The sequence below is a fragment of the Uranotaenia lowii genome, chromosome 1, assembly GCF_029784155.1.
Source record: "Uranotaenia lowii strain MFRU-FL chromosome 1, ASM2978415v1, whole genome shotgun sequence".
Classification (NCBI taxonomy): Eukaryota; Metazoa; Arthropoda; class Insecta; order Diptera; family Culicidae; genus Uranotaenia; species Uranotaenia lowii.
Genome location: NC_073691.1, coordinates 2,856,043 through 2,874,775, shown reverse-complemented (window position 1 = coordinate 2,874,775; position 18,733 = coordinate 2,856,043). Strand labels below are relative to the sequence as shown.

Below are 18,733 nucleotides of genomic sequence, written 5' to 3'. Positions count from 1 at the left end.
TTATTATTCATTAAGACACCACAGTCAGATGAAATTTAAATAAATATACAAATATACAAATATAAATATTGGAAATTTAAAACATTATAATGCAATCTTCTTGTACATAAAGTAGGCATAGATCGGGCTCACCAATTCTACCAAATGCTACATATGCTTTATATACAATAACTATATAAAAATCATACAAAGCAGAAGATTAAAATCGTAATAAGGTTGGATCTCACCAAATAGCTCGACAGCACACACTCTTCGCTGATTTGAAACCATACTTCCAAAAGCCACGATTTCTCATAGTATTTTCTCTTATCCGGTGATCGCACATGCAAAATATTAAGAAACCACATCACATTGTTGAAATTATGTTACTTTACTATCATATGAACCGAAAACACTTTCTTTGAAACCCAGCTCCCAGCAGAAACCCAGCATATTCCTTGATTTCTCAACTTCTGTTTTCTGCGCTTTGTTTTCGTAACTAGTAAATTTAAGCAGGCCACCGAAAAAACCACTCCTCCCCAGCACTGGAATTTGAATTTTTTCTTCTACCTCAACAAGTTTCTTCCAGTCACAAAACCCTAATCGTCGAACATTGGAAAAATAATTGAAAGTTCTTCCCTTTTCATCACTATCACAAAAGAAAATTAAGCTGTATCCGTGGATTCAAATCAACCGAAATTTCTTTATTTTTCACAATTGGGGCACGTGCATTTTCTTCTCGAATCTACACGAATGTAAGCGGGAATCCAGTGTTGACCGTCATGGCCGTGAACCATCAAAGAATATCGACATTAAATAAATATTCCGATTATAACTCGATTGCTAAAAAAAAATCGACAATGACAAATTGACAAAAAGGACAAAAATTTAAACAAAAAATTGACAAAGACGACAATAATCACAAAATTACTGAAATTTTCCATTTTGCGAAATCACCATGTTATTTTATTTTGATAACTGAACCATAGCTGATATATTCTGAATTAATGTTGTGATATATCGGCAAATTATAATAAACTGTACAATGATTATGGTAGCAATGGATGTATGGGAGAAAATTCTTGATTGAATTTTGAAAACCGACCATATATATTTTGTAGACTGGACTTGATTTAGAGGTGCCTCAAACCACACAAAGTTTCGTTTATTTGACCCTCAAAAATCACAAAAAATCAAAATTTTAGTTTTGATGTCAAATGGTAAATGTTATTATTTTTTAACCAAAATCCAAAAGTTTCTTGCCTTTTGGTAAAATATAGATTCAAAACACTTTTAAAAAGTGATACATTTGAAGCAACATTAAAAAATAAATTAAAAATTTTTTTAAACATCTGAGCTTTGTTGAAGGTTATTCAGTTACGAGATATGTCGAAGAATCATTCAACCCAGGGAACAAGTATCATCTTTTTGTTCGTTTTCAGTGTTTAAAAGTAATTTGTAGTCACTTTTGAAATCTTGAAGTTGTTTTTGAAAAAAAAAATGAAAACACCAAATTTCGACTTTTTATGCATTTTTAAGTGATTTGGCATCAAAATTTAATTCGATTTTTCCGATTTCCTTTGGTCCTCCCTTTGATGATTTTTTAAGTTAAAAACCAAAACTTTGAGCGCTTTGAGGCACCCCTAAATCAAGTCCGATTTAGCTAAAATTTTGCAAAGATCAGTGGTGTCAGTTGGATTTATTTTTTTTTTTTTTTTTTCAATGCCAAAATACATACCCCTAATCAACTGCTAAAAACTTTTTTGCCTAATATAATACGCAACTACTGCCTTTGACAAAGTTGTTTAGTGCAAAATTTCCTTTAGCAAATTTATAAGTTGGCACAAAAGGCACTAGCAGGCTTGGTTCCACAGCGGAAACAAAAATGATGTTGATTTTTTAAAACAAAATATTCAATTTTTCCACACAAACTTGTAAGTCGAAATTAACTCATGTAAACGTTACTTAAAAATTCTGCAAAAAATCATGGATGAGTTTGATACAAAACGAAGTTTTTTAGACCCTAGGGGTTTGACTTCAAATCGACTCAATCTATTATCACAGCTCTAGGTGAGAGAAATTTTGAACTCAAATTTAGATACACTATTTTGAATTTATTATAAAAATGATAAATTATATTTAAATTAAGTATAAAAAAAATCATCATTTAAGAAGCCCAACATAATAAATTAAAAATCAACGGTGATTTCCGCTTACCAATGTTAGAATTTCGAATCTGAATTCTGAATCAGAAACTGAACTTTCTTAATTTGTCTTCTTGGTTGAATTTATTTCGAACACATGATGACATTGATGTGTTTTTCTTGAACACAAAATTTTCACAACATTGACTGTTTGGGAAAAACTTTTCCCTTTTTCCTAAACAAAATAGTTAAACCTGATTTATGACAAAGAAAAACTTCCTCAGAGCGAAGCCAAAACAACAACCCGATTTATTTGGGAAAACAAACAGACTCCAAACCCGACCAGAATCCTGGACAGCGGAATAGCTCGGAATAGATAATGAGGAATCCAGAAATTCGGTCCGACAGATAGTTAACTAAACGTTCATATAGTCCGGGGGGTGTGTGCGCTTCCATGGGAAAATTTTTTGATCAATGAAAATGACTTTATGAATGGTTGTTGGGCATTGTCGTTTTGCCTTTTCCAATGATCTTTCGCCACTGTTACTATGAAAGCGTGTAGTAACGAGAAGACGTCTGGAAATTTTCTCGGGAAGCGTTCCGACTAGGTCATCGATGATTCCCCCGCCCCAAACACTCGCGCCTTTACAAGTAAACATAAAAGAAAAATGTGAATCTCCCACCTCACCATGTTCTAGCTCAGATTAATGTGATTAAATGCTACAGTGGAACAATTACCACGCTCGATTAGCGTTTGCCACCGGTCTGTAACGGATCTTGAAAGTGGAACTAGAGAATCTACATATGTTCAATGTAAGAGAACTTCCTGTCAGCTGGGATGGCGGGCGGCATCTTTCAGATTTTCCGAACCGCCAACGGAAGGCGGCTAATTACTTTGCTCGGGCATAAGTCAGCGATTAATTCACTAGAACATGTTAGGTGAACTGACTGCACCTCACCTCATAGAAGCACACCGAACACGTGCCAAACGGTTCCTTTCACGTGTTTGTGTGTACGGTAAAACATTTATCACTTTCTCAAGTGGCAAGTGGCAATCTAACGGTCGCCAAGTAAGTACATACATAAATGCAATGAAAGGTGCTTCCACATCCTTAAGTTGGTGCTAACCCAAATCGGATGCCCTAGTTTTGCTGTTGCTTGGTCGAATGAATATCCTTCGGTTTCCTTACCAGTTTTAAAACGGTGCCGTACGTTGTCCTTTATCGCTTTCCATCAGGACAGCAGGGTGTGACCTGCTCCTTCATACACCAAGGTTCAGCTGGTTTCGGGTTTCACTCGGCTGAATACTTTCTCTCCGGGGTGTGTTATGGGTGAAAATTTATTTCCCACTTCCTTCGTTGTGCATGTTTTTGTTTTCTCTTCTTACGGATCATCGATGTTGATTTTTGTTTTGATTTTTTTAAGTTTAAGAGCGTATTGCTGAAGCCTTCAAAGCTCATAAATTAAACCTTTCCAAAACAAATCTTTTATGAACTGTCATATTAACGACTGAATGAATAATTTGTTGATGAACACCCAAACACGACATATTTTTTTAATGTAAAATAAATAAGTTGAATAATTAACGATATCCTTAAAAAATGTTTGGAAGAAATGATCTGCTTCTAAAAGCATCAGCTGTGCTAGCAATATTATATTATCTGGTCTTGACAACGGTATACAATTTCGAAAAAACAGACCATATACATTTTGTAGATTGGCCCAAAAAACTGACCTGTGCAAAATTTCAGCTCAATGGAACTTGATTTAGGGGTGCCTCAAAGCGATTGAAGTTTCGGTTTTCGACTCCCAAAAATCACCAAAGGAAATCGGAAAAATCAAAACTTTTATTTAGATGCCAAGGAATGCATAAAGCATCGAGATCTAGTGTTATCTGGAAAAAAAAATTTTATAACAAATTACCAAAGGGAGGACCAAAGGAAATTCGGACAATCGAAATTTTTGTTTTGATGCCATATTACTTAGAAATGTATAAAACGTCGAGATCTGGTATTATCTTGAATAACATTTTTTTTGGCAAAAAATCGACTTTCATGGACTAAGCCGTTTTTCGGAAAAACGACTCGTACGAAATTTTCTCGTACGTTTTGGATCAATTTGTCAGTATTTCGGTGTCCCGGAATAAAAACTATATACAGCATGTTTATATTTGAATTTTTATCCACTTTTTTGTATTCCCAAACAAAGAAATTGAAAACTTCTATTATTGGCATTTGCTATGCTATACAATGATTTTGATCGAAAAGTTACTCTACTCAGCATATGACGACCAGACTGTAAAAGCAATATTCCCGTTATTGGTAATATTACATTAAAAATGTGATACTTACATTATTGGATGAAATTTGAAATAATTTTTCCTGTAAACACTTGCTACAAAGCACGAAAAAATCGGCTAATAAGTACTTTTGTTCCCACGTTGTTAGAAGCGCACTCTACCTGTATATGTGAGTACAAAAAGATATTTATTGTCATTCTTACTTCCATAACTCTTGAAGTATTGTATGCCCTATTTTAGTATCTTCAGATGAAAGTTGCATCATAAATTCGGCTATACAATGGTATTTTTTGTAGAATATTCAGTGATGCAGACGCACTTTTAGCAGACACCATTTCAAGCTTATTTATAATTCTTCATGAATGGTTATTCCTGGTTATTGGTTTCTAATGGTATGGTCTAATTGGTCTAATGGTAATGGTTATTGGCTTCTAATGGTTATTACTTAAATTTTTCAATATTTTATTCATAAAACTGTTAAAAATTTCAATGCGGTTTGATGTGCTGTTTTATGACCACCGTTGAAAAACGACACACGTTAGCTTTGAAATATGGTTTGATTTTATTTACAAAAAAAAATTAACCAAATCTAACTCGAAAAACAAAAAATTAAAAAAAACCTGAAAAAGTTGTGTCTAACGTAAATCAGTGCATAATCAGTGTTTGTATAAACCAGATGTTATGTTCGAAAATGTTATTGATGATGCATAAATTAAGGGGTTAAAATAATCATACCTTTTTTTCGATACTCTATTCTAGGACTCCATCGGAAGGTAAGGTCATAATCTTCTGGATTTAACTTCAAGGTACGTACTGTTCTATGTGGTTTATCTATAGGTGGGGACAATCAAAAACCTTAGTATTTGTTTGTTGTATCCATACAGTAGTTTATGAACGATTGTGACGTAACGCGACGACATCACGGAGTCCAGTATTAGGCGTACGAATGTAGCCATAGAAACTTATTAGTGTAACGATGCGTAAACTGGGGTTTCAATAAACATAATATAGGTTATACGAAATCGAGTGTGTAAACGACGGACGGGAGGAAGAACGATGCGAAGGAAAGGCATTCTTGATTACGACGCGGAACAGACGACTGCTATAATGGCGACGAGGCTGAAAATCGGTAAGCGGATTTGTTAAATAACATTGCGGTCTTGATTTTTTTATAGGGGAAGGCGATGGAGATGTTTGCGATAAACTCGCAAGCATAAAATTGAGATGCGACACTTAGGAAGGTGTCCAAATTGGAAAACAAAAGTCACCCAGTATTCGAATTCGAACAATCGAAAATGGCGTCGTGTGAAGAAGTTCTGGCGTAGTAAAAATTTTCATGGGGTAAAAATTTAACAAAATGTACCAAAAAAGAAAAAAAAAAGATTGTGGAAGTTCTCGTTAAGTGATGAAAATGGCATCGGCTGTCGTATCCGGGAATTTCTAAACACAGATCAGCGCGAAATGAGTGTGGTTTTACAAGCTGGAATGAGGCCGGAACATAAGCGGAAATTAATTTTACGTCGCAGTGCGATTTCCATGGAACGAGTGGCGCTGAAGTTTCTGATGGTGAAGGGGGAGTTGTTTGAATTGATTGCTAATGTTTTTTTTTGTTACAACTATGATTTTAGCTCTCGCGCTTCACACTTGAAGTGCCCTTACTTAACGATACTTAAGAGATTGCTTGATGCTACGGAATGAAATGAGTCGGATTTATAGCATGTGATGATTCGTTTTTGAAAAGATGTGTAATGATCATATTGAGATGCTTCGTGCTACAGCTATGCTACGTGCTACAACTGTTGCCGCTACAGTTTTGCTTCGTGCTCATTTAGGCTTCGTACCAAAGTTATGCTTCGTGCTAAACCTATGCTTCGTGCTACAGCTATGTTTCGGTTACAGCTTTGCTTCGTGCTCAGCTAGGCTTCGTGCCACTGTTATGCTTCGTGCTACAGCTTTGCTTCGTGCTCAGCTAGGCTTCGTGCCACTGTTATGCTTCGTGCTACAGCTTTGCTTCGTGCTCAGCTAGGTTTCGTGCCACTGTTATGCTTCGTGCTACAGCTTTGCTTCGTGCTCTGCTAGGCTTCGTGCCACTGTTATGCTTCGTGCTACAGCTTGCTTCATGCTCAGCTAGGCTTCGTGCCACAGTTCTGCTCGTGTTATAGCTATGCTTCCTGCGTTTAATTTGCTTCATGTGGGGCAGAAGAGAACATTGCTTGGAATTTAAATACTTTTTGAATTTTTGAATAATTTCAAGTAGACCCGGTGTGTAGAGTTCTGCTGAAAGATTGATGCTTCGTGCTAAAGTTTGATGCTTCGTGCTAAGGATTGATGCTTCGTGCTAAGGATGTATGCTTCGTGCTTCAGATCTTACTTCGTGCTAAAGATTGAGCTCCGTGCTAAGGAAGGATGCTTCGTGCTCACATATGTACTTTTCTGCTAGAGATGTTATGCTTCGTGATGACGATGAACGAAAAAGTATTGGGATTGATACGCCCTGTGAAAAAGATTATCTGTGTTGGATCAGTTGGATCCTATGCTTCGTGCTATTGATGTCGTGCTTTGTGCTAAAGATTATTATGCGTGTTGGCTGTTTCGGAGGAGATATGTTTTAAGGTAGATGATAAGCCTTGTGCTAGATATGTGATATGTCGTGCTAAAGATGGTACGTTTCGTCGTGGCGATGATAAGATCCGTGCCAGAGAAGAAGATCTTTTGCAAGGGTTAAGATACCTGGCGATAAAGATGCAATAATATTCTGTGCTACAGGTGACGTACTTCGTGCTGGTATTTCATAAAGATGTTATGTGCATCGGGTTTGAAATGATGTACAACGCGCTTAAGACGCTCTGGTCCGTGTTCATTGAAAGCTGAAGTTGGAGATGATATGCAATGGAATTCGTATTCTGTGTGCGATAGTACTGGTTCATTCCTTATGCTTCATTGTTCTATGCTTACAGATGTTGGATGATGCATCTGTGTTGCTGGTTTTGGAACTCGCATGAGTTAGCCTTCGTGAAAGATGTATGTTCGAGAAATGGTTTGCTTCGGGCTAAATATATTTAAAATTTTTTTGTCTTTAAGTAGCCTTACGGCGAGATAGAGTTGTATTTTCATCCGGAAGGTATCGTATTACACAAATGCATGGAACGTGCTGTTTAGTGATACTTGATTTGTACAAGACACAATCTTGAGTTATGTCAGAGATTACGTACTGTTAGTAAATGTTAGAAAAGAAAGACACAACTTCGTAAGCTCTTTTTATTACAAAAAAAAAGTTTAGCCAAGAAATAACAGACGTTAACCTGAGACATGCAGGTTCTTTGAAGAAATGATCATGAAAATCATGAAAAAAAAGCTACAAATGTTGAAAACAAATGAAATAGATTGGGCTCTTGAAGAGATAAGTTGGTGGGTGACGTTGGTTTCAAATATGGAGAGTTTTGGAAGAAGGTAGAGGTAAATGGTTAAAGGCTTGAGAGTTTAACTAAACTAATTGAAAAGGTACGTGGTCAAGCGCTTATACAGCGTGAAAAAGGTTTAAGAATCCTGATTCAGCATTTCCCCCCTACGAATGAACTTGTGCTAGAACTTAAAAGATTGACGTGCTTCATTCAAGTTCTATCGGCAGACGCACGGGTGCTTCTGAGTTTTTATTATCCGGCAAACATGAATAGGAACAATAGGATAAAAAAAGATGTAGCGGACATCGATGATTTTGGAATGAATTCAAAGCAGAGAAGCTACAATATCCAACATCTATCGAGTATCAATTCAGCAAGAACATATATATGAATGGATTATTTTTTATGACGACTTAATATTTGGGGAAAAGCTAAGAATAGGTTTGGTCTTTGGATGATAATTTGGATACGAAATGTAATCTTAAATGCTATTTTATTTATAAGAACTAGGCATAGCATCAAATGGGGTTCGTGATCTGATTTTTAATCTGGGCTATTCGATTCGAGTCGGAACTCTCAGTACGAAAACATGATGTTTTAAGCCCTCAAATCGCTGGCGAGGCTCGTCAATAGTATGAGAAATCTCACTCGCCACGATCCGCAGACAGGTTGCTGCACAACGACATAGAGGTTACTTGATGGAAGAGACTCATTTTTGAGATTCTATTCAATATTCTTTGAGATTTTTTTTGTTGGTACATAAACAACATCGTAGGAACATGTATGTGCAGGATCCTTCGCCCAATGGGTTTGATGTCGTTTGAACAGGAACCGTTGCCTCATTCTGATCATCATATATGCATCTAAAGAATTGAGCTGTTTTGTTATCATTGTTTGATTGGACCAACCAACTAGATCCATGCGATTGGGTTGGAAAAAAAAAGTTCAAACCCTGATCAAGCAAACTAGGTGTAAATACCTACTGATATTTGGATAAGGAAGGGTTAGCAAAGAAACTGTTTTATACTAAGTTTTGTAATGAGAGAGATGTTTCATAATGACGCCACAGAACTTTCGAAGAAACAATTAAAAACATCGGACTGATGAAACTTTTCAAATATGTGGTGAAAATTTTCGCAGTAGAGGCTGAGATGTCCTTTAGAGATGTAATGAGCGGAAGTATTGACGAACACTCGTTCTGGGAAATTGATATGGATATAAGTATCTCTCATATTGATTTGACAGTTTTTGTTACTAGATTCAGTTTGATCATAAAGAGTTCTGCTGAAATTTTGAAGTGCATCAGTCAGAACTCTGGCAGAAAAAATGGAAAAGGGTCTAAAGGGATTGTTGATTTCGTGATCATGGTAGAAAAGTTGAAAGACGCGACCTAATTTTAAATAGACTTATAAAGTAAAGAGTGATAACATGGAGATCTACAGGGATTCACTTACGAAGAGTAAACGTTCCGATTTTACACTCGTATTTCCTTATTAAAAGAAAGTAAAACGAAATGAAAACGAAGGTAGACGTCGAGAGGAAGCTACAAATTTTCGTTCAAGATTCTTAAGATTTGTGAGATCCCAGATATCTTTTGGCTCAAAGGATGTATCACATTATCGAGTTCCGAAGATGTAGATCAGTTTTACAACAGGGCGCTCGGTTAGAACTTTGTGAAATAAATGGTATATATTTATATCTTAATCACCGTATTGAAAATCACTAAGTGGTCGGTACGTGGCATTTAAAACAAAAATCCATTGTAGTGAGGGGATAGCGTCAGAAATTCAACATGAAGTGGAGAAAGGATATGTGGTCATTTGTTGGGACAAATGGTATCCATGTAGAGCACAAATGAGGTACAGGACTTTGATATTTAATATATAAGAAGGGAAATATCGAACAAATATGAGCTTTACTGTATGGATTCATCTTCATTGTGTTTATTTACAGTCATTCGTCTAACAATATGATACCGTTTGAAATTGACATTGTTTTGATTGTATTGTGGTTGATAAACGGAATGTTCATTCCATACAACCGGTTCATAAGTAGAAAGAATGAGTTGGAATTTAAAAAAAGGAGGGATGTAACGATGCGTAAACTGGGGTTTCAATAAACATAATATAGGTTATACGAAATCGAGTGTGTAAACGACGGACGGGAGGAAGAACGATGCGAAGGAAAGGCATTCTTGATTACGACGCGGAACAGACGACTGCTATAATTAGGAAGAAGGTTTGGGACACAAATAAGTTTGTTTATTATTTATCACTCATAGCGCGCAGTTCTGGGCGTCAGGAAGAAAAAGCGTTAATAAAAGGGTGCTTTGATTGTGATTTTTTAAATAACATGGAACGTTGCATGTCGTCGATGTATGGCGACTTCAACGTCGAGACGCTCATGAACGTTTGTGACGTAGCAATCAAAACATTGAAAAAACTGATTCTCACACTCGTGCAAGGGAAGTCTTGTCCCCACCTATAGATAAACCACATGGCGTACTGTTAAGTTTCTACAAAAAAAACTTACGATTCACCAAAGTTGCGGGCATGTAACGTCGCTATTTGTAGTGTGAACCCAAAATTGATCAAATAAGCAATCCACAATCAACGGGAAAGCCAGCGAATTTGAGGGATTATGCAGAAGAGTTTGTGATTTGCGTGATTTTTTTTTCTAGAAAGTTTCTCAAACATGGTTGAAGAAATGTATCGGAGGTAGGAAAATTCATTTTCACGAAAAAATTAAGTAAAATACAGCTCAATTGTTTTAAGCTGAAACTAACTCATTCACCCGAATCTTTACGGCAGTAACACAACCGCAACCTTAAACCGAGAACAAAGTTTGACACTCAATGAAAACAGGAAAAATCATTTTCCCCTCCGCGAGTTTGGTGTTATTTTATTGCTCATTTTTTATCCAGTTTCGAAAACAAAAAAGTGCCAACTCGAAAAAAAAAACCAACGCCAACAGCGCGGAGGAAGTACGACGAAATTCGATACAACAATCACAACACAGCCAATCGTCACTCGGGTTGACTTTTCTCTTCATTTTTTCGAGCTTCTTTTGGATGATCACAGCTTATGATGAAACATTCCATCTGTTTGGCCGTTTGAAAAAAGAACAACATCTATGTACTGCAGCATAGAGCAATGGTTTTAATTATCAACAACTTATCTTTTTTTGTGTCAAGACCCCTTATGTGCTCCCCCTATTTAGCAAATCATACTTGGATTAGCCAAATACTTACTGAACTCTATCATGAATGCTGTTGCTGGACTAAATGGAACGAAAGCTGAGCTGCCCAAATATATGGCTCAATATAATGTGATAATTATAGCAGGGAGCAGTGTTGCTGTGCAATAATTGCTATCTAATTGTCATAATTTTCGGCTGATGATTTGTTAATGCTATTTGCTCGGGGAGAGGAAATTGTGCAATGCTCGTGCGCGAGTCGATGCTTTCCCCATATAAGGTATGTTGGAAATCAAGCAAAAATCTTTTGATTTCGCCAATATTAACAGCAATGTTTACTACTCAAAATTTTTCTCCTAAGTTTAGTTTTTTTTTACCTTAACCAAAAATTGATAAAAAAAAAACTCCCATCAAATTATTCATAGCCAGTGAACGTCGACAAGTTCTTCCAAGCTTCGCGCTTAAAAAAAATAGCCTTAATGTAGACTACGCTTCTCACGGTACGGAAAAGTCGACCAAGAGAAACTTCCCAATTTGAATCCGAAAACAAAATTCGATTCGTCAACCGCAGCACGTGCTTCGGTTGCCATGGTTGGCTTTGATTATACCGGTTGACAGTTTATTTGAGCAACGGTGAGTGAAGTAAATCGTATGAACAACACAGAGTGTCTTTATTCCAGCTATGAGTGCAGTGTGTTAAAACGCTAAACACCACCAGGGGAAAAACAGTCGGTAAAGATGAAAAGCATAATGCTGGGTGCATATGTATAATGAACATAAAAACAAAACATAAAATGAGCAATTTTCTGCAATCGCATATCGAACTTCCTTCGTTCTCATCTCACAAAACAGCCGAGCATGACTCGTATTGCATTATGCAACTAAATGCAAGGAAACGATTGTACTGAGAACCGGGGTTAAAAATCCCTAGAAAATTATGTACGAAAGCCAGAAGTAAATGGACCACACACAGATACTGCAACTCCTGTGCCGGTTTGAAGATGCACTCGTGGTTCCACAGGCTGACCAGATGGTCATCACGGCCAACCGGAGGAGCAACTGTAATGTCTATATAAAAATGTGCACCATCAAAGGAAATTGGAAATTATTTTCTCTTGCTTACTGACTGACTGCCCTCGCACTTTTGGGTGTGCGCCTGCATGTCTTCCTTCGGCAGCGGAAATTTAACCAGAGCGTCACATGTGTTTGTTTACTCAAATTGTATTTAGTTTTTAACAAAACGCCCAACGTCCATCGATGACGTTTGAAAGATGATCTAGTTTGGGTTTGGGTGCAAGATGTTTGGAATTTATCGATTTCCAGGTTGACGCTTTTTGACACAACTTGAGGAGTGAACATAAAAAGTTTGTAAAAATATTCCACATTATTAAATTTTTAATCATTTTCATAGTTGGAAGAATTTCAAAAGTAGGATTTTGCAACAGAAGAAAATTCATAAAACAGCCCCATTGAAGATATTAAACAAAAAAAGCATTCAACTTTATGGGAACGTATGGCACTGTTGTCCAGGTTTCTTCTCCCCTGTGTTCCGGTTGTCTTTGCGTTCAATACTGCACAGTGGACCCGACCTAGTGAAGATGAGAAGTAGGTAAATTAATTTAATATGTTCATTGACACGTGCGGCGAGATGAAACGCTAGGTAGAAGAATTTGTAAAGGCATGAAGAATAGGCGGATAGGCAAGCATCAGATGAGCTTCGTAGGATAAAGTTTGGATAGGGGCCGTTCAGATACCAGGTGGACAGAAAAATGAGATTTTTGACACCCCCCTCCCCCTCCGTGGACAAGCGTGGACATTTGGTAAACCCCTACCCCCCTCCCCGGATGTCCACGTGGACAGATTTGAAATTGTTTTTTTTTCAAAAACTCATTTGACAGCTTGAAAACACAGCTTTTTTGCCTGTTTGTTATTGGAATGGCTGATTTAAAAAAAAAATGCTTTACCTAATATAAAATAATTTTTAAATTTCTTAAAAATCATATTTATTACTTGCTTTCAAGTGGCTTCGATTGTTTAAACTTTAAATGGAAGGCTTTGTAATTCTATGATTCAAACAGTAAGTATGTCCACGTGGACATGACCCAAACCCCTACCCCCTCTCCGTGGACAAGCGTGGACATTTCCATACACCCCCCCCTCCCCCTAAGTTGTCCACGTGGTATGTGAACAGCCCCATAGGTGTTGAAACTGTAAGGGCAGAAACACAGTGCACGCGAGCGAGCGAGCGAGCGATTTTTGAATGAACCTGAAATGAATTTCGCGCGAACATTTTTCAGGATCGTTCACAGTGCACGCGACGAACGGGATGCGATTTACACTGAGAAAAAACTTTATGGATAGGAAAGAAAATAATATTTATGTAAATTAATTTATAAGGAATTGAAAGAATAATTTTGAAGAGGTTATTTTTGTTTAAATCATTATGAAATAATTCGTATGTGACATTCAATTAAAATGTTTAACAGCGTCATAAAACCATTCAATTATTTTTATTGCCGAATCCATGCACAAACCGGAGTTTTCATCGCTATCAGCGCCGGCGACTTTCACTGACGTCAAATCATGTTGACCCGACAAATCCACGTCACGTGACTCGCAGAATAAGCACCAAAGATTTTATTTCAAAAGCACTTTAATGTAAGATAAATTTGTTCTAGAGTCATATTTATTATTTAATCCTTGCTCATGTTACAGATTGAACTAGTAAAATTTACCTTTTCCTGGATATAAATGTTCTGTGCTCAGCAGTTGAGTGTTTTCTTTGGTTACAGATGTTAGGATGCTATAGTTTTTTCTAGGAGTTTTCATTGTGAGTCCAAGCAACTGATTTTGATCTGGCAGCTGCGTTTCTTTTCCAGTCGACATATTTTGAACTGTATAATCATGATTATAGTAATTTAGGATGAAGGGAAATGATAAATAACCATTTTTGCAGCTAGTACTTTATATATTTTTCAGCTAATCTACTCTTGTTTTAAATATTTAAAACAATATCCATAAATCAATTTCTCTAGGAGAAGTTATTTCATTTGTTCTTAAAGAAAAGGAGTATTTGTTTTTAGAAGAAAATTATTTTTTATAAACCATCTTTTTTATTTTGGCATCAAAACTTCACGTTTTTAAATTATTCGAGCAATTAAAAATGAAATGAAAAAAAATGGATCGTGCGAGACCTGATGACCACGCAATTTGTCACCGGAATCTCCAAAGATCTCGAATAATTAGAGAAAAAACGCGCGCCGGTATATGGAATATGCATCTTATGCAGCTTGGCGAAAAAAGTAAACTCACAATGTTTGAATTTTCCCCCGAAGTAATGTGTTTTTAACAGCACAAAGAGCACAATTCACCGTGCCGCAAAATAATACGAATTTCTCTTCAGAATTTGCTGGTCACCATTTCGTCCATATACTGGACAAACGACAGGTTTATGCTGGAAAAACTTTGTCATAATTGAAATTGACCTCTGCTTCGAATTTATTTAAACAGTTAGTCGAGGAAAATCGTTTTTTTTTTATTATTTAAAAATAACGCGATATATTTTCAAATAAAACTGCCGAGAAATAATCTCAGTGCAGGTTCATATGAAGTTTGGGTGAACCAAAACAAAGTATTCACGCGACTGCTGCGACGGATAATTTTCCGAATGGTATTTCGCGCGATAGTACGAATCGCATCGCTTGCACTGTGAACGGTCTCACAGTTTTCAACGTGTTCAAATGAGGTGCGATTCTTCGCGCGAATCGCTCGCTCGCTCGCTCGCGTGCACTGTGTTTCTGCCCTAAGTCTAGGGCATTTTTATTGGAAAGCATGAAAGTGTGGTGGTACGCCTTTGCCGTACAACAGACTACTCTGTATAGGAAGCGTGATCGACTTTTGATCAACACATTCCTAAACACAGCAGGCCAGTTGGACTGTGTACTGTCAATACACAGTCAGGCAAAAACGTAGCACCACACCGACTTACATGTGCTTTCTTAGATGCGCACCCGATTCTAGCGATGATTGCAATTTTTGGGTTTCGCTTAGAGTAGTTGCTACTTGTTGATTTTTCACATTTTATCTACTCGGCGTCCCTACTTTGCGAAAATTATCTAAGTGAATCGTAATAATTTGACAAAAAAGGGGGGTTAATAAATGGGAATAAACAAATTACGATTCACTTAGATAATTTTCGCAAAGTAGGGACGCCGAGTAGATAAAATGTGAAAAATCAACAAGTAGCAACTACTCTAAGCGAAACCCAAAAATTGCAATCATCGCTAGAATCGGGTGCGCATCTAAGAAAGCACATGTAAGTCGGTGTGGTGCTACGTTTTTGCCTGACTGTGTATTGACAGTACACAGTCCAACTGGCCTGCTGTGTTTAGGAATGTGTTGATCAAAAGTCGATCACGCTTCCTATACAGAGTAGTCTGTTGTACGGCAAAGGCGTACCACCACACTTTCATGCTTTCCAATAAAAATGCCCTAGACTTACAGTTTCAACACCTATCCAAACTTTATCCTACGAAGCTCATCTGATGCTTGCCTATCCGCCTATTCTTCATGCCTTTACAAATTCTTCTACCTAGCGTTTCATCTCGCCGCACGTGTCAATGAACATATTAAATTAATAAATTTATCGGCGATTAAAACTTATCATCAACGAAGTAGGTAAATGTACTTTTACTACTCACCGGCATGGTGACAAGATCTGGCGGTTGAAAATCTGGCATTAAAAAAATGATTCAACTTTGAGGAAAAATATCAGAATAGACAAATTTGAGAATTCCGCTAAAATTTACATATTTTAAAATTAACATTATATTGAACAAAAGACAGAATTTTTTAAAACTAACAAAATTTCAAAATAATGACAAAATCAACAAAACCTTCAAAATGTAAAAATTTGACGAAATTGACCGACAAAATTGACATAAATGACAACATTGACTAAATTGACCAAATTTTCAAAAAACACAAAATGACAATTAAAAATCAACAAAAATTATTAAAATTACATAGCTGACACAAATATCTCAAATACCAAAAATGACTCAAATGACAAAATTGACCAAAAAGACAAGAATAACAAAAAATAAGCAAAAATAACAATAATAACGAAAATGGCTAAAATTACTAAACTGATAAAACTGACAAAAAAGACATAACTTGACAAAATTTACAAAAATGACAATACCGACATAATTGGGGAAAATTGGAAAAATTTACAAAATTTACAAAATTGATAAAATTGACATGATTGAGAAATCTGACAACATAACAAAATTGAAAAAAATACTAAAAAATTGACAATATTATCAAAATAAACAATAATGACGAATATGTCAAAAATACCAAAAACGACAAAAGGGGTAAAGAATGAATAAACCCAAGAGGCTAAAATCTCATCAAAATGACAAAAGTGACCAAAATTGATTTCAAAATTCACAAAATTGATTTTTGCGAACAATTTCAAGGAATATTTAAAGAAGTTAGTGCCAGACAGCCCTGTTCTAGTATTGGTACACACTGTGACTGTGAAATTATGTAGTTTAAAGTTTTTGATGAAAATGTCCAAGCCAGGGAGGTTTATGGTCCTTGTTATAATTGAGTTATCATAACACAAATTTTTATACGAATCTACAATATTTTATTGGCTATTTAGTAAACCGGATTAACAATCATTTATTCATGTTAATTGTTCTACATAAGAATTGTACATAGTAAACCGGTTGGATAAAAAGTATGAACGCTCAAAAACTACCAGCTAGATCTTTTGAAAGCTGAATTTCTCTTCCTTTTTTCATGTTTTAACTTCAAGATGGCATTGCATTTGTTAATAAAAAAGAAAAAAAACATAATGCCATCTTCAAAGGACCAAAAAACTTCACTGCATAATTCAGGGCTAGAAGTTGGTCACTTTTTAGTAACTTAGCCACTTTTTTCAGGCTGGTCACTCACAAGTTACTTTTTTCGAAATTTGGTCACTAAAGTCACTATTTTTTAAATAATTTCCTTAGATTATTTTTTATTTAAATTTTTTCTCCTTTCTTTCCTTTCGAGTCCTGTGGGAATTCACACGATCTAAATTGGGAGAATGGATCAGATTCAGTAAATGAAGATTATTAGTTTGTTTTTCTTTGATATATTACACTTCAACATTATTTGGATGAAAATTTGAATTTAAACAAAAATCGTTTTTCGCCTTAAAAAGTATGTATTTTTTTGTTTATTTGGGGCACTTTACCAACGTTTTGGCATTCGTATTAAGAAAAAAAAGTATAATTAATAAATTTATTACCAAAAATATTTTCTAAAGAGACACTCTTACAACATGTTTAACCAAGATTTGAAGTTTCATGACTTTTAAAGCTTGAATTTGTTAAAATATAATAACTTAATTAAAATATATCAATCAAAATCTGTACAGCGCACTTTATCACATGGCAGGAAACTTCCATGCTATTAAAACTCTTGTTTGTATTGAATGAAAGGTAAACTTGTGAAAAGTGACTCAATTGAATCGAAAATATCAGATATTCCCATTCTAAGTTCCTTTATTTCTAGACATTTTGGAATCATTTGAAAAATTGGTAGATATATGTACAAAGTTATCAATTTAAGATTTCAAAACCTATTTGAAGTTTTCGATTACTTTCAGTAATTTCTGTACCTTTTAAGAGGTTGACTGATATATCTTCCACAATGTTACAAGAAATTACAGAGGTGTTTCTTGGATTTGATATTTTTTAAGAAAGTGTCATGTTAAATCATTTGTGAATAATTTTTAAAAATTTCTTCCTTTTTGAACCTCATTTTTCTTGTAAATCTTTCTTATGATTGATATGTGAATCATGCAATAAAGTCTGCAGTAAATATCTTTGGAAATGTTTCATTTTTGAAGGTAAATTCCCTTTGAGTTAATTTTAAATTTGAAAAATTTTATTCTTTGTGTAAATATCTTGAATCTTAAGTCAATTTTCCGCTGAGCTTCTTTGAGTCATTGTCAATCTTCTGTCAACATTTTGTCTTTTATCTATTTTCAATCTTCTACCATTATTTTGTCACTTTTTCATGAGGACCTACTTATTTTATAATTGCATGACTCTTTCATGAATTAAAATTTCTGCAAATGTAAATCTTAACTCAATCTCAAGTATATACTTTTCGTTGAACATGTGCTGGTTTTTTATTTGAATTTATAGTTTTCTCACATATAACAATTTTGATCAAAATTTTTGATTTCTGTTAGTTTATTTCGTTGTTAACTTTTTTCAATATGATTTTATTTTTTTTTTTTCAACTGTTTTAGTTACATTGAAAAAATTCGGATTTGGGTGTATACACTATTGAGTGAAGTTTCAAAATTTGTGGGTTTTTATTTTCAAAGAAAATGGATAAACTCGAAGTTCTTTTCGGACTTAGTTGTCCTAGTCCTTCGGATACGATCTCTTGGTTCCCTCATAACTTTAGGATTCTGCGGTCGCTATTCTTAAATTATCTAAGCTTATTTAAAATGTCCCTTTTTTGTCCAACGTACTGCTTATCTACTAGTGAGACCAAGAGGCTTTCAAAAAACGTTTTTCAATGAACAGAATTTTCTTTGAAGCGTTTTATTTCAGTTGTTAAAGTCATTTTTAGTTAGTTTTCGTCTTGACCTGGTCACTAATTTTACCCTAATTTCACTTCAAAGTAACTATTTTGCCCTA

The 18,733-nt window shown here is 35.4% G+C and overlaps 1 protein-coding gene across 2 annotated transcripts in view; it reads left to right on the top strand.

The window, feature by feature from the left end:
* The first annotated feature begins 5,360 nt into the window (after positions 1–5,360).
* The window catches only part of LOC129738878 (aminopeptidase N-like), an 87,520-nt gene continuing 74,147 nt past the window's right edge, over positions 5,361–18,733 (top strand). Inside the window, exon 1 of one of the 2 annotated variants that reach the window (XM_055730194.1) lies at positions 5,361–5,551. The gene's annotated coding sequence lies outside the window, so the exon portion shown is untranslated. The remainder of the gene's footprint in view (positions 5,552–18,733) is intronic. The other variant, XM_055730196.1, reaches the window with a different exon arrangement.